We start from the raw sequence: 26,463 nt of genomic DNA, 5'->3' as shown, positions 1-26,463 counted from the left end.
GGTTGTCGCCGGGTCATGCAGGCCCACTTCTATATACATTCGGTCAATATTGCCAGCGGCTGCACGCAGAGGGGGACAAATCTGGAAGCCTACTGGCTTGGATACGGCGTAGGGAGAAGGCTCCACCTCTGCTGAACTGCTTGTGAGGCCCCACTAGGGGCATGGTTTACACTAGGGCGGGCACATTGGAAGTATTTAAGTAGCACCTACAGAGGGTTACACGGCAATTGCTACCGTTTGTGCAGAAGACCGTTATGCCCACTTCTTGCAGGGATGGGCGTGGACTCGCCTCCCGCCGGAATGGATGAAGGATCTGGAGGCACTGTTGTCGCTTGAATCAATCAATCAATCAATCATGACATTTGTATAGCGCACTACTCACCCGGAAGGGTCTCAAGGCGCTTGGGGGAAGGGGTCCGCTACTGCTCGAACAGCCAGGTCTTGAGTTGTCTCCTGAAGGCGAGATGGTCCTGGGTCAGCCGAAGGTGGATGGGGAGGGAGTTCCATGTCTTGGCCGCCAGGTAGGAGAAGGATCTGCCTCCGGCGGTGGCTCTTCTGATGCGTGGTACGGCGGCGAAGGCGAGGCTAGCGGACCGTAGCTGACGGGTGGGCGTGTAGAAGGTCAGGCGGTCGTTGAGGTACTTGGGGCCCAGGTCGTGGAGAGACTTGTGTGCGTGGGTGAGGAGCCTGAACGTGATCCTCTTGTTGACAGGGAGCCAGTGCAGGTTCCTCAGGTGGCCGGAGATGTGGCTGCGTCGGGGGATGTCCAGGATGAGTCGGGCGGAGGCGTTCTGGATGCGTTGGGAGTTTTTTCTGTAGCTTGGCTGTGGTTCCGGCGTAGAGGGTGTTTCCGTAGTCCAGTCGGCTGGTGACGAGGGCCTGGGTGACCGTCTTCCTGGTTTCGGTCGGGATCCATCGGAAGATCTTGCGAAGCATGCGTAGGGTGTGGAAGCATGATGATGAGACGGCGTTGATTTGTCTGCTCATCGAGAGGGAGGAGTCCAGGATGAAGCCTGGGTTGCGTGCGTGGTCTGTTGGCTTGGGAGCGGTGCCCAGGGCTGGGGGCCACCAGGAGTCGTCCCAGGCGGAGGGCGATGGTCCCAGGATGAGGACTTCCGTCTTGTCTGAGTTCAGTTTCAGGCGGCTGTTCTTCATCCACTCGGCGACGTCTTTCATCCCTTCGTGCAGGCTGGTTCTGGCGGTGTCGGGGTCTCTGGTAAGGGAGAGGATCAGCTGGGTGTCGTCGGCGTAGGAGATGATGTTGAGGTTGTGTTGGCGTGCGATGGCAGCAAGAGGTCTCATGTAGACGTTGAAGAGGGTGGGGCTGAGTGATGATCCTTGCGAAACGGCGCAGATGACTTCGGTGGCCTCGGATCGAAACGGGGGGAGGCGGACTCTCTGTGTTCTACCGGCGAGGAACGAGATGATCCACTCCAGTGCCTTCTCTTGGATGCCGATGTTGCTGAGGTGTTGAACTAGGGTGCGGTGGCAGACGGTGTCGAACGCTGCAGAGAGGTCCAGGAGGATGAGTGCCACTGTTTCCCCGTTGTCGTGCAGGGCTCGGATGTCGTCGGTGGCTGCGATGAGGGCGGTCTCGGTGCTGTGGTTGGCTCTGAACCCGGACTGCGAGGGGTCGAGGGATCCGTTCGTCTCGAGGAAGGCGGCAAGCTGTCTGTTGACGATCTTCTCGATGACTTTGGCAGGAAAAGGGAGGAGCGAGATGGGGCAGAAGTTTTTGAGGTCGGTGGGGTCCGCTGTTGGTTTCTTCAGTAGGGCGCTGAGCTCGGCATGCTTACAGCTCTCCGGGAAGGTGGCGGTGTTGATGGAGGTGTTGATGACGTCCCGGAGTTGGGGTGCGATGGTGGAGTGGGCCTTGTTGAAGACGTGGTGGGGGCAGGGGTCGGTCGGAGATTCGGAGTGGATGGTGTTCATCGTGCGGGCTGTGTCTTCGGTGGTCACCGTGGTCCAGGTGCGGAGGGTGGCGGTGGGGGGCGTTGGTTCGACGGTTGGGTGCGTGGATGGTGCGCCGAAACTGTTGTGGATGTCGGCAATCTTGCGGTGGAAGAACGAGGCGAGAGAGTCGCAGAGATCTTGTGAGGGAGTGATGTCGTTGTTGCCGGTGCTGGGGTTGGAGAACTCCTTGACGATGGTGAAGAGTTCCTTGCTGTCGTGGGCGTTGTCGTCAAGTCGTTCCTTCAGTGATTTCTTCTTGGTGGTGCGGATGACCTGGTGGTGCTTGCGGGTGGCGTGTTTGAGGGCGGTCATGTTGTCAGTGGTCTGATCGAGGAGCAAGGTTTTCTCGAGGGTGCGGCAGGTCTTCTTGGAGTCCTTGAGTTCGTCGGTGAACCAGGAGGCCTTCTTGCCTCTGGGTCTGTTGAGATGGTTTTTCAGTGGTGCGAAGTCGTCGGCGCAGGCGGTCAGCCACTTCGTGAAGTTGCGGGCTGCTTCGTTTGGGTCCGTTGTGCTGGCGGGTGGGTTCTGGCTGAGGGAGGTGGTGAGCTGGTCGGTGGTGATCTTGCTCCAGCTTCTGTGAGGAACCTGTTGCGGGTGGTGGTGTGTTGTGGTTCTTCTGAAGCTGAAGTGGACGCAGCTGTGGTCGGTCCAGTGGAGTTCGGTGGAGTGGCTGAAGGTGATGTGCTTGCTGGATGAGAAGACGGGATCAAGCGTGTGGCCGGCGTAGTGGGTGGGGGTGTTGACCAGTTGCTTGAGTCCGAGGTTGGCGAGGTTGTCCAGCAGGGCGACGGTGTTGCGGTCCTTGTTGTTCTCCAGGTGGAAGTTGAGGTCCCCTAGGAGGATGTAATCGGCGGAGGGGAGGGCGTGTGGGCTGATGAAGTCCGTGATGTCTTCGCTGAATTGTGCGCGTGGTCCCGGGGGTCTGTAGATGAGGGTGCCTCTGAGGGTCGTCTTTGGGTCGGTGTGAATCTGGAAGTGGAGGTGTTCGGCGGCGGCGAAGGTGTCGTTGGAGTCGGTCGTGATGCGGATGGTGTTCTTGTGGACGATGGCGATGCCTCCTCCGGTCTGGTTGACGCGGTCCCTCCTGATGATCTTGTACCCGTCCGGGATGGCGATGGCGATGTCGGGGGCTGAGGAGGCGTTCATCCAGGTTTCCGTGAGGAAGACAATGTCTGGTGATGTTGTGTCGAGGAGGTTCCAGAGTTCCACGGCGTGTCTGTGAACGGAGCGGGTGTTGAGCAGGATGCACTTGAGGTTGCTGCTGGTGCTTGGCTTGGCGGGTGCGGTGCGGGTTCGGAGGCAGGTGAACTTGCAGGTTCTGCAGGTGAAGGGTCCGTGAATGCGTTTCGGGGCGGCCCGGCAGCAGGCGGGGTTCCGGCCGGCATTGAGTGCGTTGAGGGTGGCGGCGGTGTAGGTCGGTCGGGTCGTTTTGCAGCAGTGGGGGCCAAGGGTCCTGGCACTGGGCGCGGTCCAGGCGCGGACGGGCGCAGACAGGCTTACCTTTGGCGCGCATTCGGCGTGCCCGCTGCGCGTCGACGCTGCGCGTACGCGTGGACTCCGCCATAAATGGCGTAGTGGGGGGGCGGGGGAGGAGCAGCTGGGAGCGGGGTGGCGAGTGGGGGGGAGCGTGCGAGGATGCTGGAGGGAGCGGGGGTGGGGCCGGGGGGGAGCAGCGGCAGGGAGCGGGGTGGGCCAGGGGACAACGATGGGCAAGGGCAAAGGGACAGGGCACACACTAGAGAGCGGGAAAAACGGCGGAAAGATAGGTACGAGAACAGGCAGGCACAGGGACAGTCAGGGACAACAAGCAGGCACAGGGACAGTCAGGGACAGCTTACAGTTAGCAGGTTACAGGGCACACGAGAGAATCGGCGGCGGCGGCAGCGGGAGGAGAACGAGCACACTCGGGGTGGCCACGCGGTAGGAGAAGCGACCGTGCTGATCAGGACAGCACTGCGAAAGCTCTCCAGGCCCAAGGCGCCAGGGGGAGACGGGTTTCCCCGGAATTCTATGAAACCTACTCAGAAAAGTTGGACCAACCCCCCTAACAAGTATTCAACTAGGCCTTTGAGTGGGGAGTCCTACCCCCAACCATGCGGGAGGATGAGATTTGTAGGCTTTTACAAAACAGGGGGTTGATAGTCGGGACCCAGAAGCATATATTCCATAAACCATGATTAATACCGACGTCAACATATTGTGTAAAATGATGGCCAAGCGTCTGTCTCCATATATGCCCCTCTTGATACATGAAGATCAATGTGGCTTCGTCCCCGGCCGCAACACGGGCATGAATATACTACGATTAACACACGTCCAGCATGAGGTTCAGAGCTTATAAGAGGAAATGGCATTAGTGGCCATGGATCTTGAGAAAGCGTTTGATGTTATGGACTGGGTGTATCTACAGGCAGTGTTGAGCTCTTCGGAATTTGGCCCGTGGTTTTTCAGGTGGATGATACTCCTTTACACTGACCTGAGCGCTCGGGTGCAGGTGGGTCCATGCTGTTCAGAGAAGTAGACGCTGGGACGGTGAATGCACCAGGGTTGCCCACCATCACTTTTGCCCTGGCCCTTGAACCACTTGCCTTCTGGTCACGTGGTGACCTCCATGGGTGGGGCATAGATGCCTAAGGGAGCATGCAGGTAATTAGATGCCGACAATGTTCTGTATCTCCTCTCCTTGCGTACCAATATCTGAGCTATAACAGCTTCTGCAAGATTTTGGAGCATATTCGGGTTTACGATTAAATAAGCATAAATCTTTGCTCTTTCCGCTTGCTGCCTGGCCTGTGTTGCCGCGGAAGCAACCTCCGAATCTTGGTTTGAGATGGGAAACCAAACACTTCAGTTACTTAGGAGTGTGGGTAACGACGATTCGCAATCCGTCCGCCTCAAGTGTTTTTTCAGGGTGGAAGACGAGATCATGGGCTCCGTGACTTTTTGGAACTCACTGTCGCTCTCCCTTATGGGCCGGCTGGTGGTCTCTAAGATGGTGGTACTGTAGAGGAGCCTATATGTACTCCAGAACTCGATGTGTCACATTCCCATGCGTATTTTCAGGCAACTGAACTCAGTATTAGTCTCGCTAACCTAGGCGGGCTGTCGTAGTAGAACAGCCATGTACCCAGGTATTGACTCTGCAGTATGAGGAGAATGGATCTATACTCAGCGGCGGTTTTCTGCAATGGGCGGGCGGCGCTCTCCCTTCTCTGACCGCCGCCCACCTCGCTCTATATGCAGTTAGATTTAAAATGATAAGTAACAACAATGTTACTTATTTTAATTTGAAAGCGGAACAGACCCGTGCACCCACACCGCGCGGGACTACAAGTGCCCAGCCTGCACTGCTGATGACAGCGCAAGTCTGAGTCACTCAGCCTGAGTCACGGGGTGCCACTGCCGAGTCCTGATACTGTTGCCTGCCTGCTATGCCTGCGACGCTCAGTCAGACTTACACTCAAAGGGCATTGTGTCACGCAGGGCAGGCACAGATGAAGGCAGTTTGGGGTCATGTGTCACAAAATTAAACCTTAGATCTACTGGGCGGACATGGTGTCAGCCCGGTAGTTATGTGGAAAGCCGTGGTAGGGCCCCCCCACTGATGATGCCAGGCAGCATCAAAATTCAAGAGCAGCCTCGGGCGGATACTGTATAAGCCAGAGGCAGCATTAGACAGTACCACACTGCCCTGCCTCACCCCTCCTTTTCACCAGTCATCACTGGATGGGGTGGGGTCAAGCATAACTGACCCCACCCATCTCTATGACTAGTTGGGAAAGGTTATTTTTTTTTTTTGTTATTACAATAATGATTTCCAGCATTATTGTAATAACTTTACAGACTCTGAATTTTAAAAAAATGCACACACACATTTCCTTATTTCACAGTCATGAGACTTGACTCATGACCCTGTGAGGTGGAGTCACATGCTACATAGAGTAGAGCATTCACTTTCAGCTCCTCTGAACCAGCAGCAGCCCTGAATTGAAGGTGGCAGGAGCAGGTCCAGAGACGTGAGGAGAAGCACAAAGCACACAGCAACCAGCATCGAGGCCATCAACTAGCTAACTAAAACAGAAGCAGCTGCTTGATAAGGTAAGTGTGAAATAATAAATTGTAATTTAAAATGTTTGTGCAATGTGAATGTTTGCATTGTTTAAATATGCTACTTAATAATTATTTTAGCATATTGCCCAGTTGTTTTACCAGGTCTAGTATAATGACTCATGAGTGCATTAAAACAAATTAGCAAGGGTTAATATATTAACCCTTGCAAGTTTTTTAAATGCACTCTAATATGTCTGATGCAAAGCCGATCATGTAATATGCAGATGACAATATTTATACATTATGTTGCTAGATAAGTAGGTCACTGCTTTTAACACAGAGATAGTTATCGACAGTTCATACATAGTAATCCTAATATAGCACAGTGAGCTATAAACATGCAACTCTTACACGTTGTATCCCTCACTCATTTATGTAACCTGTACATTCATTTACACACTCATTATTATAAAGCGCAACTACTTACCCATAAGGGTTTCAAGTAGTGTGGGGTGAGGGGGGGGGGGGGAAGGGATCTGCGGTTCAGTCGAAGAGCCAGGTCTTGAGGTTCTTCCTGAATTGCGGGCGTAATGGTGATTGCCTGAGGTGGAGAGGCAGGGAGTTCCAGGAGTTAGGAGAAGGATCTTTCTCCAGCAGTGGTCTTGCTGATACGTGGGATGGTGGTTTGGGCCAGTTGGACGGAGTGGAGATGTCTGGTGTACGTCTAGAAGGAGAACTGGTGGTTGTGGTATCAATCAATCAATCAGGTGTTTGTTAAGCGTGACTACTCACCCATAAGGGTCTCAACGCTGGGGAGGAGGGGGAGTGCAGGTTCCAGTCCATCAAGGAGAGGGTCTGTCGAAAAGCCATGTTTTGAGGTTTTGCGTGAAGATGGGAGTGATGTGGTCTGTCTGAGGTGGAGCAGTAAGGCATTCCAAGCTTTGGCCGCGAGGAAGGAGAAGGAGCGGCTTCCCGATCTGGTCTTTCTGGCATGGGGGACAACGGCATAGAAGAGCTGGGCTGATGGTAGGTTCCTTTTGGGTGAGTAGAATTTGAAGTCAGCTGTTCAGGTATGCTGGTCTGGTGTGGCGTGGGTGAGAATCTTGAAGGTGATTCTAGCCTCGATGGGGAGACAATCGAGTGTGCGCAGGTGCTGGGAGATATAGAAGTGTCTTGGCAGGTTGAGGACCAATCTTGTGGCGGCGTTCTTGATGTTTTATAGCTTGCGGGTAAGGTTTTTGTTGATTCCAGCATACAGTGCGTTGCAGTAGTAGAGTCTGCTGGTGACAAGGGCGTGAGTGACTGTCTTTCTGTGCTCGAGGGGGGATCCATTTGAAGGTCTTACATAGGAGGCAGAGGGTGTGAGAACAGGAGGACGCGACGGAGTTGATCTGGCGGTCCATTTTGAGCTCAAAGTCCAGGATAATAGCAAGGTTGTGTGCGTGGTCCATGGGGGTGGGTGGGCTTCCGAGGGTGGGGGCCACCAGGTGTCGTTCAAGGCGTCGGGGTGTGGGCCCATGATGAGTACTTCCATGCCTTCTTGAAAGTTGTGTTTGGCTGCATTGGGTTCGCTGGATAGGGAGAGAATGAGTTGGGTGTCGTCTGCGAATGAAAAAATGTTGAGTCCATGGGTTCGGACAATGGGGCGAGCGGAGTCATGTAAACGTTGAAGAGCCTGGGGCTGAGGAAGGACCCCTTGGGGACTCCTCAGGTGGTTGGTGTAGGGTCCAAGAGGAAAGGTGGGAGTCTGACCCGCTGCTTTCTGCCAGGCTCTATTGCTTGTGCTACTCCTGAGGCGAAAAGCCGGGAGGTGTTTACTGCTCATTTTTAAAACTGTATGCTGTGTGTTTGCTCTTATAATACTTGCCGATTTGCACATTGATTTTACTCTGACACTCACCTGATTCCCAGAGCGGCTGAATACTAGCAGTTGGGAAACGGAATTCACTCGTTTCTTGGCGCCATTGCTCGCCGAGGGAGACGATAGCCACGCCCATCTCTTGCTGGCCACGCCCCCTCCGCAGAGATAAATAGGGCGCGCAGAACTCGAGCGCTGCTCTATTGCTTGTGCTACTCCTGAGGCGAAAAGCCGGGAGGTGTTTACTGCTCATTTTTAAAACTGTATGCTGTGTGTTTGCTCTTATAATACTTGCCGATTTGCACATTGATTTTACTCTGACACTCACCTGATTCCCAGAGCAGCTGAATACTAGCTGTTGGGAAACGGAATTCACTCGTTTCTTGGCGCCACTGCTCGCCGAGGGAGACGATAGCCACGCCCATCTCTTACTGGCCACCCCCCCTTCCACGTCACTTGCTACCACTATAACCCATGTGTCAATACCGGAAGCGCAGCGGACGAGCGCAGCGGGCACGCCGATTGCGCGCCAAAGGCGCGCTTAAGGCAAGCTCGTCTGCGCTCGTCCGCAACGAGGACGCGCCTAGCGCCACTTACCCTGCCCAATCCAGCCCTCAATCCCCCTGCTACACCCGGGATGCACTGCTCAATCTACGAGGCTATGCGCACGAGGGTAAGCTCACCTTTGAAGAGACTGCTTCTCCCTTAACTGACTTCACCAATAAGGGCTTAATCGTAGGAGGTCTCTTGAATGTCAGATCTCTACCGAAGCATGCCACTGAAATCAATCTCCTTATAGATTCACACCATCTAGATGTACTTTTTCTAACTGAGACCTGGACACATGCCAATTGTGAGACCGACTTAGCATCTGCCTGCCCTCTAAACTTCAACATTCTACATCTCTCCAGACCCAAAGGCCGCGGCGGCGGAGTTGGCGTCATCTTCCGAGCCTCTTGGCAAATGAACACCATTGACATAGATCCTGTACCCGGAATCGAGCTCTTTGGTCTGACTATAAACTGCCACCCAGGAGTCACCTTTACGGTGATCATCTGTTACTGACCGCCAGGGGCATTTTCCCTCCCGCAACAACAAGCTCTCCTTACGATCATCACTAACATGGCAACCTCCCATAACAAACTTATTATACTAGGAGATTTCAATCTCTGGCCAAACGGCAGCCTAGATACAGGTTTAGACAACCTTCTGCTGTCTTGTGACAGCGTGGGGCTTCACCAACTGATAAAGGACCCCACCCACTCCGCAGGCAATCGTCTTGACCTTATTTTTTCGAGTCCTGATCAAACTCAAGTAGGCGATATTCTGCCTATGAGCTGGACGGACCACTCGCTCATTAAACTTTACATCACCAACGTCACAATAAGAAAGCCCAAGAATTATTCTCCACCACAATTCTCTTATCGAAACTGGAAAGCTCTAGAAAAACTCAGCACCTCCACTAAAGTCTTTGAGGTGCAGGACAGCTTCTCTCCTACCAGCTCAGTGGAAAACAATTATAGATCCCTCAGCTCGAGAATTATCTCCATCTCGAACTCGGTTGCCCCTTTAAAACTCTGCAAACCTAAAGGTAGAGCACCTGCTCCCTGGTACAATGATTCCCTGAAAACCCTCAAATCAGCCTGTAAACAGGCCGAGAGAAAGTGGAGACACGGATACTGTGACAACAATAAAGCCCTCTGGAAAAACTCACTCCGTGACTACAAATCTGCCATCGCAGAGAGTAAATCGAACTACTACTGCTCTACTATAGCTAACGCTGCTAACAGCCCAAAAAGTATATTTCAGATCCTGGATAATATTATACATCCTGACTGCGTCAAGAACTCCATTCCCCCATCTCAGACTCTCTGTGACAACCTCGCTCAGTTTTTTACCGATAAAATTGAGACCATCATCAACAATTTGGCAACGCCCCCGTCACATAACCACCCAACCCCCCCCGGAGTTGGCGCCACCAACCCTGATTCTCCGAGGTCACTGTGCCCTCCTATGAATAGTCTCCTGGCTTTCCCTCTGATCTCTCAAGCAGAATTTGAGAAATTGGCACTGGCCATCACCTCGGGATCTCCCCTTGACCCTTTACCCCCGAAAATCTGGAAAGCATGCGGGCACGAGTTATTCCACACCCTCCGGATGATCTGCAATCAATCTCTCAGCTGTGGTTTCGTCCCTATCCCCTGGAAGCAAGCGCTCATCACCCCGCTACTAAAGAAACCTACGCTGAACCCAGAATGCCTGTCCAACTTCCGCCCCATATCACTTCTGCCATTTCCGGCGAAGGTGCTTGAACGTTGGGTCAGCAATTGCCTCTCAATCCACCTCGAGCAGCATCACGTTCTGGACGAATTCCAATTTGGCTTTCGCCCAGCCCATGGCACTGAAACTGCAGTGCTCACTGCCATGGAAGAGTTACGAATGCGTGCAGACAGGGGCCAAGCTGTGGCCTTGATCTTATTAGACCTGTCTGCCGCATTCGACACTGTCAATCATGGGACCTTGCTTGAGAGGCAGGGATCGATGGCACGGCCCTGCTCTGGTTTCATTCCTATCTCAATGACAGAAAACAGGCTGTATCCCTCCCCCCTTTCCAATCGGCCTTCTCCCCTGTCCCTCACGGTGTTCCCCAGGGCTCCTCTATCAGTCCGATTCTTTTCAATGTTTACTTGAAACCACTGGTCACTTTAATTAAATCGCACAATATGACTACAGTAAACTATGCGGACGATACCCAGCTCCTTTTCTCTTGGGAGGGCGAAGACTCCATCTCTTTAGAAGCCTTCCATAACTGCCTAAGAGACATCGCAGGCTGGTTACACCGGAACTCCCTCCAGTTTAACTCCTCGAAAACCGAGGTTCTGTTCTGTCCCGCGAGCCGTATACCCCGCCCTCTGCCTGCTGAGTTCTGGCCCCCGGAAAACACTAACAATCCGCTACCTGTTACCAGTGTTCGCAATTTGGGCGTCATGCTAAATCACCAACTGAGCATGGAAACGCAGGTTTCAAGAACAGTCGCCACCTGCTCAGCCCTTATGCGCTCACTGCGCAAAATCCTGCCTCTACTACCACCTTCAGCCCGAGCATTGATAGTCAGGTGCACTATTCTCAGTCGCCTTGACTATTGTAATGCCCTCCTGTTTGAATCCCCTGCGACACTGCTGGACAGACTCCAACGAGTTCAGTCAGCTGCAGCCAAACTGGCTCTTGGTTGGACCAGGAGATCCTCGACCACCGCCGCCTTGGCCGAGCTGCACTGGCTTCCTTTGAAGCAACGCATTGCCTTCAAAGCCCTCTGCTTGGTCTTCAAGGCCCTACACGGTGCAGGACCTAGACCCCTCCAACGTCTGTTCTCGTGGTATATTCCCACCAGAACACTCAGGTCCGCAACCGCCTGCCTTGTGAAAGTACCCAGATGTAAGAAGGCCAGGACAGGGGGAAGATCCTTCAGAGTAGCTGCGGCCAAGTTTTGGAACAGTCTGCCTGCCGATATTCGCCAAATCCCTCACCTCCTACCCTTCAGGAAGCGAATCAAAACATGGCTCTTCCCCTCTAAGTCCTAGCCCACCCCTCCAAGTCCGCTCGCCCACAGTTCACCCCCTCGCCTAAAAACCCAGGAGTAGTTACCAGCGCCAGGATACCTGCCAGGTGACAGCCGCGCTCTATAAATGTTTTAAATAAATAATTTAAATAAAATAAATAAGAGTGGAAAGAGTGGAACCAGTCGAAGGCCTTGCCCCGGATCTCTGCATTATGGTGGGGATGCACTGCAAGATCTTATGAAGTAAATGGAGCGTGTTGAAATAGGCGAATTAAACGGCGTTGATTTGGTGGTTTATTTAGAGTGAGAAGTCCAGAAAAATGCTAAGGTTTTGTACGTGGTCGGTGGGAGGGTTCCAAGTGCTGCTGCGGGCCCCCTCTGCCTGGACCAGCAGGAGTCGTCCCAGACAGAGGGATGGATCCCAGGATGAGGACTTAGGAGTTCATTATGATGGCCGAAGGACCGCCATCGCCGGCGGTCCTTCCGCCATCATACTGAAAATTCCCACCGCCAAATTAGGATGGCGGAGGAAATCACAATGTTTCCGTGGCGGACAGAAAGTCTGTATGCCATGGTTCTCCAAGGCGGTCTTTTTCAGCCTGCCTTGCGGAACCCGGGCAACATTGCAGCAGTGCCGTGCAGGCACTGCTATAGTCATTAGGGTATGCCCTTCTGCCTGTCTTTTTGCGGCAGATATCCCGCCGCAAAAAGACAGGCAGAGACTGGCTTTGGGGGCCCATTGTGGGCCCCTTCTGTGTGTGTGTGTATGTGTGGGTGTGTAGGGGGGGGTGTACTGCAGGGGGTACCATTAATTCCATGCACCAAGTGGCAGGCACCGGGTGGTGCCTGCCACGTCGTGCAGGGAAATGCTGTGCATGTGTTAAAAGGCCAGGATGCGCCCGCCAGTATGGCAGGTGCAGCATAATTGCACTGGTGGGACTGCCGCACGTCTGATGGGTGGTCCAAAACAGCTATGATGGCGGGAGGACTGATGTCCGGCCGCCAGCATAGTGTAGTTCCTATATTCCCAATAGGCTCTGCGCATTGGAATAATATATCCTATAGATATGACGTAGGACTTAGGTCAATAGGTCTCTATCGAATATACTAAACTTAATTGTGAGTGCCAGCTAGCTCAGAGGTCACTAGAAACTCTCTCGAATTCACAAGAAGGGATACGTTTCTGACAACCGCATAATCATGACAACTTTGTGGAAACAATAGATAAGTATTTCACTTAGTCAGTCGTGCATGCTTCGTTTCTACAGAGTTGCAGAGAAACAGACGGCCGTTTTCAATAAAAAAGGGTTTATTGAACAGTCTTCTTTCTCATGCAAGAGAGGTGAACTGCTACAATCGTTAGGCAGACTGCAAAGTATAATGCGTACAGCAAGAATAGTATTATAAAATAATACTGTAAGAGCATTGTATGGTTTCTAAGCCATATAAAAATACATACATAAGTACACAGGCTAAAATACTCAACTGGTGCTTCTAAAATACTCCTACCCCAATGTACCTAAGTCTAGTACGAGGGAGTAAGTATGGTCTTTAGCATAGGTTTAGTTTTGCAAAGAATCTACCAAAGGTTTCTCTAGGTTCTAATCAGCTTCATACCTTAGAATGAAGGAGGTCTGGTATCTCTGTCTCTGGACTCGATTTCCCAACACCCCGCAATGGAAGTCAGAAACACTGGAGCTTTTTTTTTGAATTTTGAACTTTATTGTTTAGTTAATTAAAACCATAACAATTTCGTTAACAGCGCACAACCAAGTAAAAAAACAAAACAAAAAAAAACAAAAAAACTTTTAAAATATTCATTAAAACAGAAAACAATCACATTAAAAATTTAGTAATTAAAACAAAAATGAGGTGTGAGGAATTAGCCATCAACAATTTGAAGACTTCCAGTAGTTTTAAGGCGATTCTCAAATCTCTGCAAGAACTTTACCAGCTTGCAGTGTATTAGAGGGGCGGTTGAGTCCAGACCTCCAATAATGGCGGATCTACATGTCCGTAACCTGTTAATCCGAAAGGAATGCTTTAAGAAGTATAACCGTTCCTTACTTAACATTTTGCAATGACAAATGATATGGATTAGATCTTCTTTGGGACTACCACACAGTCGGCAGATGACGGCTTCGTGCTGCTTCCAGGCGGGCTCCTCAGCTAAGGTTGGAAATTTACCAAATCTCAGGTCCATCAGCTTTTTCTTAATAAAGATTGAGTAGGCTGTTTCCAAGTAAAATGCAGGGGTAAGTGCCTTATAACCGTTTATCACGGCCCAAGAGTGGGAACGGTGCGAGAAAATGTCTTTGTCTGTAACCAAGGAGTGAAATTTTGCCACTTTATTTAGAGCCTGTTTTAATGCGGCAAATGGCAAGTTTTTGTCCCAGAGATTTACGGAGCATGTTGCCTCCAATGCATGCATTAAAAATTGATTTGCTTTTGAGTTTTCATGTGTTTTCAGCTCCTGCCAAAGAAAAGTATTAAGATTATTGACAGTTGCTTTTTTCATAATCTGGTACCACACCTTGATATACGAATATAGTCTTCCCAATGTTTCGTTTTTTTAGGCCAAATTTGAGGCGCATTTGCGCAGGTGAAGCCTTGTTGAGTAGTCGGAGTACCTTTTTATAAATTTTAGTTATTAAGCTGTTTAATAGGTCCGCATCCTTTCCGTACATTGCTGCACTTGCATATGTCAGCGTGGGAAGAACCTTATTCGCCATCACAGTTAATAGTGGTTTTAATGATGGTCCTTCCAATTTCTTTGAAAGAGCGCTAAGCCCGAATATTAAAGCTCCCGCTCTTTGTGTCAGATATTTTTTCTGGGCCAATAAGTTGAGCTTATCGTCGATATAATAACCCAGATATTTATAATTAGAGACTTTCTCCAACGGTTTACCTTCTAACCAGATAGAGTGTTGTGATACACGACGGGTGGTTATTAACATTGTTTTAGTTTTTGTAGCATTTAAAGCCAACTTATTTACCGACAGGAAAGCTGAGAGTTCTGTTACTAGTCTAATTAGACCCACCTTCGTTAGACTCATAAGGACGATATCATCGGCATATGCTAAATGTGTAAGCTGCAAATTACCTAATTTCGGAGGATGTGCCCGACAGTTGTTCAATTTCCCGAGATGAAAAGGTTGAATAGATGAGGCGCAAGGACACACCCTTGTTTTAAGCCAATCGATGTAAACACTTTTCTCGACAGCCGGGATCTATCCCCTATTTTGACTTGCGACCAGGTGTCGGAATAGAATAACAACAGGCCCCTCAAGATGTTCGCTGGGATAGACCATGCTATTAATTTCGACCATAACAGGTTTCGGTCAACACTGTCGAAGGCCGCTTGAAGATCTATGAAACACAAGTTCAAATCCTGTTTTCTACTCAAACATTTTTCTGCTATTATGCTGATGGATAGGATATTTGATGTTGTACCAATCCCTTTTCTGAACCCTGTTTGGTTGATAGGGATCAACTCTCTTTCATCTGTCCAAGTTACCAAGTCGTTTAAAAGTAGCGAAGCAAAGTATTTTGCCTCTACGTCCTGCAGTGCAATTAATCTATAGTTGGTCGGATTTGATCTTTCACCACCTTTGTATATTGGCATAACTATAGATCCTTGCCAACTTTCGGGGACTTGATTGCAACTTTGCACGTCTGCAAACAGTTTCGCTAGGCGTGGGCCCCAAAATTCTGGTGCATATTTATAAACTGCTTGTGGGATGCCATTCGGGCCTGGCGCCCCATTAGATTTGCCCTTTTTGATTATTTTGATTATCTCTTCTGCTGTATATGGATTAATCAAAAAATCTGTACTTGATGCATTGCAAAGATTACTGGTAGAAGGCTGACTCCCTTGTTCGCTAACTATGGACATTGTAATATGGTTTGTTGGAGATTTCTCAGCAGAGGAGGGCAGCTTCCTGATCAGTGCGTCAGCTGGAGAGTCTGCTTCCTTCGGCACTTGCTGTAGCGAGCTGCGTCAGGCAAGTAGGTCGTCAAACTGCTCCGAACCACCGTGCTTTGCCATAGCAAGTGAAGGTATATTTATACCTTGAAGGTGTTTAGGAATGCCATCTTTGACGTAACGTCATGAATGAACCCCTAGGGAATAGTTGTTCATTGTAAAAGTAACTGAGTCCTTGGAGAAATCAATATTCAAGCAAGGGGAAGTCCCTATCGGCTTAGGCTGGATTTCCAAGAAATCGTTGTGACGTTTGGTGAACCGATGGAAGTAGCCATGCCTATCTTTGGGTAGCATGGGCTATGCCTAAATAAGGGCTTGATTTATATGCATATATAAGGGCAACGTGAATTGTACCTATATAAGGGCATGAATCGGCAAAATCCATCCGGAATCTAAAACACCTTACAACACCCACTCCACTTTCTTATGTACGACTTCTACTAAATACTAAGGTCTAAACATGTACAAACATATCTAAAAACTTTCTATACAACAAGTGTTTAAAAAACCCACCCAACAACATAAAAATGCATTGGTACTAGTTGTACATGAAAAGAGCATTTGTGCTGTACGCATTTAAAGCAATGTTTTATTCTAAGCATATATTTGACATTTGAAAAAATGCTATCTGAATGAATCACGAAAATACATTTATGAAATGGCTCGTAAATACATAAGAAAAAAGGTGCCGAACCCATTTCATGTCATAATAAATATAACTGTTGATTATGAGGACAAGGTCAAATATTGTCTCAGGAATTTTTCAAAGAATTCTAGTTCTCTATGAATAGTTCTACTTTAAGCAGATTACTGGGTGCCAAAAAATGAAAAAAATACAAATTTGGAAAAATAATCATCATAGAAAAATGAGTTCCAAAGTTAGAACTTTGTTTTGAAAAAATGAAGGTCTAATTCAGAGTATCTCGGAACACTGTGTGCCAAATCAAAAGGCAGTGTTGGTATTTGGAGAAAACATCAAATCTTCTAAGTCTGTAAAAAATGTGTCTACCATTGTAGGTGAAAGTTGGATTACCTCGTTAAGAAGATCAACCGCACATAGATGTGAAACATCGCCGTCAGCGTTGGTCGCATTAGCAATGTTCGAATCAGATGGTTCCTGTGTGCCTGTTTCTCATACCTCAGCAGTAGCATTTTGCGTCTGTGAGATCTCAAAAGAATTGGTAGCAGTAGGGGACAACAGAGTGCATGGGCCGTTACTGGTTCAAGCAAAGTATCAACATCCGTTGGCATGACTGATGGGAGTGTGAGACATGTCTCTAAAACGCATTCTTCTCCACACAGCAGGCATCGTAGAACAGGTAAGATGCAATCTTGCCAAATTGGTCTGAATGATAGAAACCATGTGGTATTCAATTCTCTTAGACGAGGTAGTTCCAAAATTTGGACGACGCGCTCACGACACTTCATCGCCAGTAGAGTTGTCTCCATGGTGAACTGGGTGTCGCTGGTGAATTGACTTGCCATATCGCAGCAGTAGGAGCAAAAATAGTATACCTGCAGCGAGTCCCAAAATGAGGCAATCCGCTAAACACAGTGCACGAATTTTGGAAATATTCCTAGGACCGCTTCAAAAGGTGCTAACAGTCCTGAAAATACTGTCTTAAATATATGTACAATACCACTCATATCAGACATGTTTCAGATAAGACTTAACATTTCTGAGAAATGTATAGGGCAATTTGTAATTAAGAGGGCATGTATCTCTGCAGAAGTCCTTGCAACTTGCAGATCTACACGAAGGAATGAAAGAAGTAGCCGAGTGGATGAAGAACAGCTGTTTAAAACTAAACTCGGACAAAACGGAAGTCCTCATCTTAGGTTCATCCCCCTATGCCTGGGACAACTCTTGGTGGCCACCTGCCCTGGGAACCGCACCCATACCTACGGATCACGCACGCAACCTGGGCTTCATCCTAGACTCCTCTCTCTCGATGTCCAGACAAGTCAACGGCGTCTCATCATCCTGCTTTAACATCCTACGCATGCTCAAGAAAGTCTTCCGTTCGATCCCCACCGAAACAAGAAAGACGGTCACCCACGCCCTGGTCATCAGCCATCTGGATTACGGAAACACCCTTTACGCCGGAACCACAGCCAAACTACAGAAAAAACTCCAACGCATCCAAAATGCCTCAGCCAGACTCTTACTGGACATTCCTCGTCAAGATCACATTTCCGGTCACCTGAAAGACCTCCACTGGCTCCCCGTCAACAAGAGAATAACGTTTTGTCTCCTCACCCACGCACACAAAGCCCTCTACGACCTTGGACCCGAATGCCTCAACACACGACTGACCTAATACACCCCCATCCGCCAACTACGATCATCCAATCAAGCCCTCGCCGCAATCCCACGCATCCATAGATCCACCATGGGGGGCAGATCCTTCTCCTACCTAGCGGCCAAGACCTGGAATTCTCGCCCCACCCACCTCCGCCTTACTCAGAACCACCTCTCCTTCAGAAAACAACTAAAAACTTGGATATTCGATAAGTAAATGCACCCCCCTCCCCCAAGCGCCTTGAGACCCTCTGGGTGAGTAGTGCGCTATATAAATTTCTGAACTTGAACTAGATCATACGTTTCTTACGCCGAGGTCAGTGACACAGTTTTTTTTAAAAGAATGGATTTCATTCTGCTTAAAGTATCAATTCATATAGAAGAGATGTTCAGTGAAGGCAATAAAGGCGACTCCCGGTTTGTCTTGGTTTTAGGAATCAATACTTGCATACATCAAGTGACCCTGGCTGACACAGTTACTAGAAATGGTATTCCTGGCAACATGCCACAGCAGCTGTGATCGTTCAACATAATGTACCTTCCATTTGAAAGCTGTCCAAAAAGTGGATCAATCACCGCAGCCGGAGAACCTTGCAGGTGGCAGGATAAGTTGTTAGAGGAACCATTGCAGGCCCCGTGTAGGCTTATACCCTGACAAAGGAGGGAACCGCTTAGTGCGTTTTCAGTTTTTCCGGCTAAGAAACACTTCACGACCCCCACTCCATCATCTGTAAGTGTATGGTAATTCCCAGGATGCCTTGATGTATTCTTTACCCAGCCTTTCATATGTGCCTGCTAGTATGTGTTTTAGGCAATACTGAAAATGAAAAATTGTAACAGGCAAAGTGATTGTTCCATATATAATCCATTTTGTTGCTGGTTTCTCAGCGACAGTAAATGGCAATCTTTCCAGTTTTTCAATGCTCAGCACCGTATACTCTGCTCCCCTCGGTACTAATTTGATCTATTTATCAGTGAGATTAAATTCTGATTAAACGCCATGGCACATAGCCTGACCGAAGGTTTTGCACCGTCCAGCCTAATAGCCTGATAGAACGTAATTGCGACTGACCATGTTGCCGCATGACCAAGTCCTGTTCCATGATGTCTATGGCAGAAGATACTATGCTATCCAAAGAATATATCCTGGACAACAGAGTCGTTAACCCATTGTCAACTACAGAGAGAGATTTCTCTAAGTTAATACGACCAATTGCTCGTATTCTTTTTGCAGTCTTCCATATTTCATTATATGCAGCATACATACGGGCATATATAAAACGTTTATGACGCGGTGTTCTTGGTCCTAGCAAGAATTCCCTAAGATCAGCGCCATTATTGAGTAAAGATAAGTGTTGTTTAACATCCTCAAGTGTAGATATGTGTAGCCATTCAAGGAATAGCTTCCCTACACTGTATGTCGTTACTTATACTGGATGCTGTCTCTGAACATATCTTTGATCTGGCCAATTGAATTTGAACCCCTGTGTTTTATTCAGGAATCTATCTTGACAGGTGTTTGTGTCTGTGGGCCAGATTAACCATTTTTTCCAATCTGGATCTGTTCTGTTGTGATGCAAAATAGTATGTACGTCAACCTCCCCCTCTGAAGTGTTATCACCAACTTGTGTAGGTGCAGGTATGGGCGATTTGTTTAAGTCTTTTATCTTGGCTAACCTTAAGACAAGACGTATATTGGACAGTGTCCTTCTAAAACATAATTTGCTCTGAGATGATGCAGGCTCTAAATAAAGCTTCTATCCCCTGCACTTGCCAATCTTTTGTGCCCCAGACAGTTTGTCTCAATGTTGCCTTTCCAAAAGTCAAAACCTAGTGTAGAGAGCGGAGCATAAAAGGCTGCAGAATAAATTTGTTTGGTATTTGTTAACATACTTTTCAATCCAGTTTTGTTTACATTTCTAAAGTAAAACGATTCTGGATTTGATACACTGAAACCTGAAAAGTATGGCCATTTTTCATTAAATGTTTTTGAGCTACTCTTTGGTGGCATAGGACAATGTTCCCATTGGTTACACATCAATACATTTCTAGGGATTGCAGATTTGTGCAAGAAAGGATGACCATCATGATTATAACAATACATTTGTTCATAATCAGATGAACCTTCTTAGTATTCATGATTAGAAAATATTGCAGACATTTCTAAGTCTGACATCATATTATTAACAGTCTTGAAGTCCCAAACATCAGAAAAGGTACTAGATGAAACAAGTAATTCAAGGAAATCTTGAACTGGTGTGGAATCTTCAACAGCTCCGCAGGGCCAAAAATGTCAGTCAGTTCTGTCCCAAGCTATACCCCACACGTATAGGAACGGCTGTGATGTTCACTGATGACAAGCCTTTTTTTTTCACAATGAGATGATTTGTGTGGCTTGAGGAGTAAGTTGATGTTCTTACCTGCAGTGTCCTTCTGTACATAACTTCCATTTATCAGCATTCCCAAAGTTATTACCCGAGTCAACCAAAGTAGAAGAAAAAGCACACCCAACACAATCCAAAGTTCAAACCAGATAAGTATTTTCCAGGTGATGAAAAAAGTCTGTTGCTTGTTCTTTAAAAGTTCTTTTCGCTGGCATTGTTTCAGGCTCGCTGGGATCCTCGGAAAACGTATCAAAGTTCATGAAATAGCCAGAGGCAGTTCTGTCAATTGTTGGGATTGCATCAGGATTTGTTGAAATCGCTGGAACCACTTGATCACTTGTTACAATTGTATAGTCAGATGCTATTTCATTGTAGACAGGTGTTTCTTGACGAACTGTTATTTGGGTTTCAAGAGGTACAAGTTTCATAGCTTTGTTGCTTAGTCCTTCATTTCGCACTGCAGATTCTTCAAAGGTGATGATTCTCAGTTTGAACCTCTTGGATAGTAGCCAGAGCAGGGCGTCTGCTACATTGTCGGAGTCCACTTGGCCTACCGCTTATGATCGGCCACATGATGTGGTTTGACCAAGTCGATTGACACAACCCTGTTCTTTTTACCAGCAATAGGCGGCAGTAATACTGTTCTTGATCCGTGGATTGCTAGGACAGGTACTGGTTGTCTGTAAGAAGGCCAAAATTCCTTCTTGTCCGCAATCTTCCCTCTGACTAGATCCCCAATCTTTGGGATCGAGACAGGCCTTGCTGGAATGGTCTGTTTCTCTTCAGTGGTGGTTGGCTACAGGAAAACGTTACTTTGTTTCAGTCTTATTTCATTTAAGTCCTGTAAAACAGCCAAACGGTCTTTGATATCAAAGGGTTTTTGGTCTACCACTGAAGTCTGACATTCGAGGTCCGCTACAATCATTCTGATCCCAAAAAGGACTTCATATGGAGTGATACCCCCTAGAGAACTTCTTGGCAGGTTATTAAGACTACGTTTCACACTTATTAGATGTTTGACCCACCCATCACCCGAACCTAGTACCCTAGCTGTTATAGATTGCTTTATGTCCCGTTTTTTTCTTTCCAAAATCTAATTTCCCTCAGGATGGAATGGACTAGAGTACCGCAATGCAACGCCCAGATTGGCCATGTATTTATAGTTACCATCCCTCTGTAAGGGACCGCAGTGGTCCAAGTAAACGCAAGCTAATGGTTTATCTGAAATCAACAGGGGCGTCTGCGCAGGACGTTTCACAGTAGAGACTTTCATCTTTTGGCATTTTTCACATTCCAAAACATAGTTTCTGGGTTTTTTCCTCATGCGTGGCCACCAGTATCTCTGTTTTAATAACGACACTGTGGCGGAAACACCTGCGTGTGCAGAGGCGAGCCCTTTATCTGCTGCTAAGATTAGTCCTAATCTATATTCCATGTTTGGAATAACTATCCCCTCACTCCAGCGATTCGAGCAAACTGAACAATATTTGCATCAGTTATGTATGAGTATTTGAGTGGAAACCCTTTAGGTAATATTTTACCACTGTCTTTGCTTGAAGCATTGACAGCTTGCATTATTTTGCCGTCTATTTTTGTTTTTGAACAAGGGATGGCAGCTACGGCAGCCATTTGCACAGCTGCGTTCACGGCTTCATCAGCCAATGAATTCCCTGCAACGTGAACGCCATCACGTTGATGACTCAGTGTATGCACCCCGTGAGTGTTTAGTAGTTCTTGTCGTAATTGAACTACTTGTTCCCAAAGCAACTTATGCTTGATTGTGCCACCTTTTGCATCTTTGTAACTGTTTTGAATCCAGTTCTGCAAGTATTCATTGTAAGATTGGACACAATAATACGAATTGCACACTATGAGTGGGGGGAATTTGCGATCTGTATTCTCAAGCGCCATCTTGAATGCTTGTAGTTCAGCTCACTGAGCTGTACAATCTCCTAGAGATTGAGTTTTAGTGACCATTGGTCGGAATTTGCCATCTCGCCAACGACCTTTAACGATCGCGCGTGCACTATAAGCTGGTTTACCCCCCCCCGTAGCCGGTTGTGCTGATCCGTCAGTATAAATTATACATTCATACTGCTCTAGAGGCAGAATTTCAGTAGGCAGAGAAAATTCTGGTTCATATTGTAGAAATTCTTGTGTTTTCAGATATGGATCAAAAACGTATTCAGCGTCTGTTGCAGCAAGAGAATTAACCCATTGTATCCATCTTGGATGTAAAGCCTTAACATTAGGAATGCTCGCTTTAGTCACTGCTTCTAAGGCAGGTTCAGGTGTAACAACCATAATGCGCTTACCCTGTGCGAGGGCTCTCTCTTTTGCTACTGCAGTTTGAACCGCTGTCCGAATTTTTTCTGTTGAAGTGAATTTCATTTCTGCTTGTGTGTACAAGTGTGATTTGTAAGCTATTGGTACTTTTTCTCCTTCATTAAAGATTAAGTACGTGAATCCGCAAATTTCGGTGTGTTTTTGTGTCCAATTAACTGTTTTAACTCGTTGGCAGCTGCCGTGATTTCGCGGCAGTGCGGCAGTTTTAAAAAACGGGCAGGGCTGCGTCGCCCGTTGAACGTGCGCAGCACCAGCCAGGTAGTGCTCCGAACGTTCAACGGCCGACGGCAGCACTTAACGTGTTAAAATCAGGTTTTATTAATTCGCAGAGAGGTTTAAACCTTTCTGCGTAATTTAGAATGTATGTTCTTCCGAAGTTTAGGAAACCTAGAATCGACTACGTTTTTCAGTGTTTTTTGGAGGTTGGAGCAGTGCACACTTTTCCAAAAAGTTGGCTGCCAGGCTTTTGCCTTCACTTGATAACTCATATCCCAGAAAAAGGACGCTGAGGTGGACAATTCTTGATTTCTTAAAATGGAATGTGTACCCTTCAGAGGCGAAGCCAATTATAGTGGTGTTTACTCTGTTCAAGTGCCTGTCCAAGTCATCGTCTGTTAGATAGATGTCATCTACATATGACAAAGCTTCATCATCATATGTTTGTAGAAACTCTGTTACGCTTGCTGAAAATAACCCAGGACTATTCTATTCTTGAATCCCTGAGTGAGAGGACAGAAGTGACACTGTGTCTCCATAATTGAGAAAGCAGTCATATACCTACTTTCTGGTTCAATGTTTTGACAGAAGAAACCGTTAGAAATATCTAAAGTGGTTTTGTACTTTTCACGCACGTTATTCATTCATGCTGCACTATGTGCATTTTGTACTGCAAATGTTTTGCAACAAGAGTGTAAATGTCTGTAATCCAAAACTAGACGATATGTATTGTCTGGTTTGGAGACAGGAAATAAAGGTTTGTTCATGGACGAGGAGAATGTTTCAATCACCCCTTGGTATTCAAGTTGATCTAAGATCTCCCTGACCCGTTTTTTAGCTTCTTGCTTAACTGGATACTGCCTTTGTGCAGTTGGTTGATTTTTTAACTGGATTTTTTGGTGAAGAGAATCCTCATCCCATCCTAAATGATGTTTGTATAATGCTTGAGCCCGGGCTACTGCCCATTTCCTGGCATAGTTGTATTTTAAATGATTGGAGTGTGGTTGGAGAAGGCTGGCATAATGATGTCTTCAAACAACACACGGAGCAAATTTCCACTCCTACACCAGGTGCACAGCTTTGCGTTTGAGTTTTATAACTTCTTAGCCATCAGCTTTCCCAAATACAAACAAACTTGAAGTCTACTCCAGAATGTAATTCATCTTCATTTATTTACTTCCTTTTAAATTCACACACAAGAGACGATTACAGTTTCAACTGCTTCATATTCCTCAGGTATGCCCATCCGAGCCTTTTCCTGGGCACGTGCAAAAATGTAAAACATTCTCAGATGCAACTCATGTATTACCCAATGCATTTCGGGCCTTGTGTAGCCCTTCTTCACGGGTTTGCTACAGATAAAAACAAAGCAATTAGTCTATGGCTTCAAGCAGCTCTGATTAACACAGTGAATTATTTAAAACAACAAATCCATTTCAGTTTTTAGAATCACCCCATCCTTGCGCTTTCCCTCTAAACACATCAACCTTAAGGCTCCCACGTAATGAACCTGTGCATAGCTCTCAAACCTCCCGTTTTTTTCTCCTCGTATTTACTCCCTCGCGGTACTGAGAAATACCCATCTACTCTCGAAATTCATTATCCATGACCTCAGTCCCCACCTCACACCACTTTAGTTCACATACCTTCGTTGCTGCTTCCTTCGGGCTTCCTGTCTCAAACAGTTTCAAAGGTAAACTGGTGTTCCCACCCTTTCTCCACTTCAACTACATTTAAACTCAGGTATCTTCGCCATGTGGGCACTCCCTAACAAATTCTGGTGGCCACTCTTGTTCAGCTAGAAGAATGTCATAACCCTTTGAAAGTCGCTCCCAAAAGAGTGCTCTAACTTTTCTTGGTATGTCTCCCTCATCTAGAGAGTTACTTCTTATATACCTTATGTGGAGAACTAACCCTGGTGTCTGCAGTTTCAACTTGAATGAGTTCATTCAAGTCCACTGTCTCCAGATGATCCTTCAAGTTCTTGCGAGCTATGGTGACTTCTGCTGCGCTGTCCAACATTGTCTGAGCCCATTCCCCGTTCTTGAGTTGTGTCCTCAAGATCCTCGGCATGTCTGATCTTTAGACCTGCTACCTTCTTTTTGGTAAATTGAGATTTCTTTTCTGAACGTGTTGCTCGTCTTTGGACTTCACGCGTTCTTCCTTGTGTTCTGACCGTCCTCTTCTTTTCGATTTCTGTGACGAAGTCTGAAAGGTACGAGAGCAAGGTGTATCAGTATCTTGATAACTATCAGGTTTTCTCAAATTATCCCTATCCTGAGGTTATACCTCCTTTCAGAGGGCTCCATTTGAGAAGACCTACCCCTGGAATGAGAACGCTTCTCTTTAGAAGTTTGTTTAGTGTTTTCCCACTTCTTTTTAGAAGGAGTAGGAGTGTTTTTAGTAAAGAGCTTTTCAGGACTTTCAGACAGTTGGGGTTTGACTGGTTTCCCTCCCAGATTGTCTCTACCTAATTCTTCATAGGATTTTTCAATTATTCTGGCTAATTCTTGTGGTTGCTCAGTTACATCAAATTCCCTTAACTTCTGGCGGATCGCCACGGATGCTGCTTCACCTTTAACATTAGCTAATATTATTGTTGAGACCTGTTTGAAATCTTTCAGTAGTTTCATACCTAAATTTAAAGCAGGCTCTGCCTCATTCATTTTTAATCTGTGTCAGGACGTCTGGTATTACCTCCATAGACGGAACAACATGTGTTTTAGTGTAGATTGCAGCAAAGACTGTACCCCAAATGTCGCAGTCCTCCAGATGTGGTGCAATCCCCATTAGTAAACCGATTGTTAAAATCCTATGTTTCTCATGAGGGGTAGTATTAGGAAATACAGCTTCGATTTGAGTAATTTTTTGAGCTATCCAGAATGGAATTTGTTCCCGTTTTGCGGGTAATTTACCAACGACTGAATGTAGAGTCTGTGGTGTCATTTTATTTATGTTCCCCTGGTGAAGGAGATGTTGTGGAATCATTATTGCCGGTTGGACTGTAGGAGTCCGCATGACATATTGAACCAGTTGTCTATAGATTTTGATTAGCTCATTGAGTTGAGCTCGTAGTTCCACATCTATCATTACATTAATTTCAGGATGTGGTGTGTAACTGGCTAATACCGGCCATGGTGCTCCTGGTCTACTTAGCGGACCGAGCCTGGTAATGTGATTTATATGTTTTAGGGCGCCTTTAAACCAGAGCTCATGCTCTTGGTATGTAATGGAATTTCAATATCCTCGAAAGGAATGTATTCCTCTGGTGGTTCATCTTCTTTGTATAAGTGAAACACTTCTGTTCTTGGATCTGCTTCAGGGAAGACTATCCATGAATAGAATACTTCTGTCTGGTGATATTCATTAGATATTCATATGCCTCTATCACAAAAACTATCCTATCACCTCTTTTATAAGTTTTATAGTGATGGCTTTCCTTACATTTTCAGGAATGCTTATAGCATCATCATCGGTTTCTTGGAAATCTGAAAAGTTTAGAGCTGCAGTGGCTGGATCAGCCGCAGCTCCACCGTTCTCGGTGCTGTAGTCGTTATTCGACATTTTGTTGACTGAAAGTTTGCAGAGCAAGTTTCAAGGAAACAAAGATAAGGTGCACAATATTTTGGAACACTGTATCCTTCAGCGTTGAATAAACCAAAAAGCTAACATACAGGATTTTTCGTCCTATTCAGCTATGGCGGATATTATCCCTTTACCCACTCCAGACGTCTATTGGAGTATTACGGGAAAAGGGATCTCTGAGAAAAGCACGACTGAGTTACTTTAGTATCTAGCGTTAAATTAGTG

The 26,463-nt window shown here is 47.1% G+C and overlaps 2 protein-coding genes across 3 annotated transcripts in view; one reads left to right on the top strand and one right to left on the bottom strand.

The window, feature by feature from the left end:
• S100PBP (S100P binding protein) overlaps positions 1-26,463 on the bottom strand; it is a 454,146-nt gene that overhangs the window by 365,271 nt on the left and 62,412 nt on the right. The gene's annotated exons all lie outside the window — the stretch shown is intronic.
• YARS1 (tyrosyl-tRNA synthetase 1) overlaps positions 5,937-26,463 on the top strand; it is a 176,024-nt gene continuing 155,497 nt past the window's right edge. The window contains exon 1 of the mRNA XM_078680744.1: positions 5,937-6,051. The gene's annotated coding sequence lies outside the window, so the exon portion shown is untranslated. The remainder of the gene's footprint in view (positions 6,052-26,463) is intronic.

The sequence above is a fragment of the Lissotriton helveticus genome, chromosome 3_1, assembly GCF_964261635.1.
Source record: "Lissotriton helveticus chromosome 3_1, aLisHel1.1, whole genome shotgun sequence".
NCBI lineage: Eukaryota > Metazoa > Chordata > Amphibia > Caudata > Salamandridae > Lissotriton > Lissotriton helveticus.
This window is presented reverse-complemented; position numbering and strand designations above follow the sequence as displayed.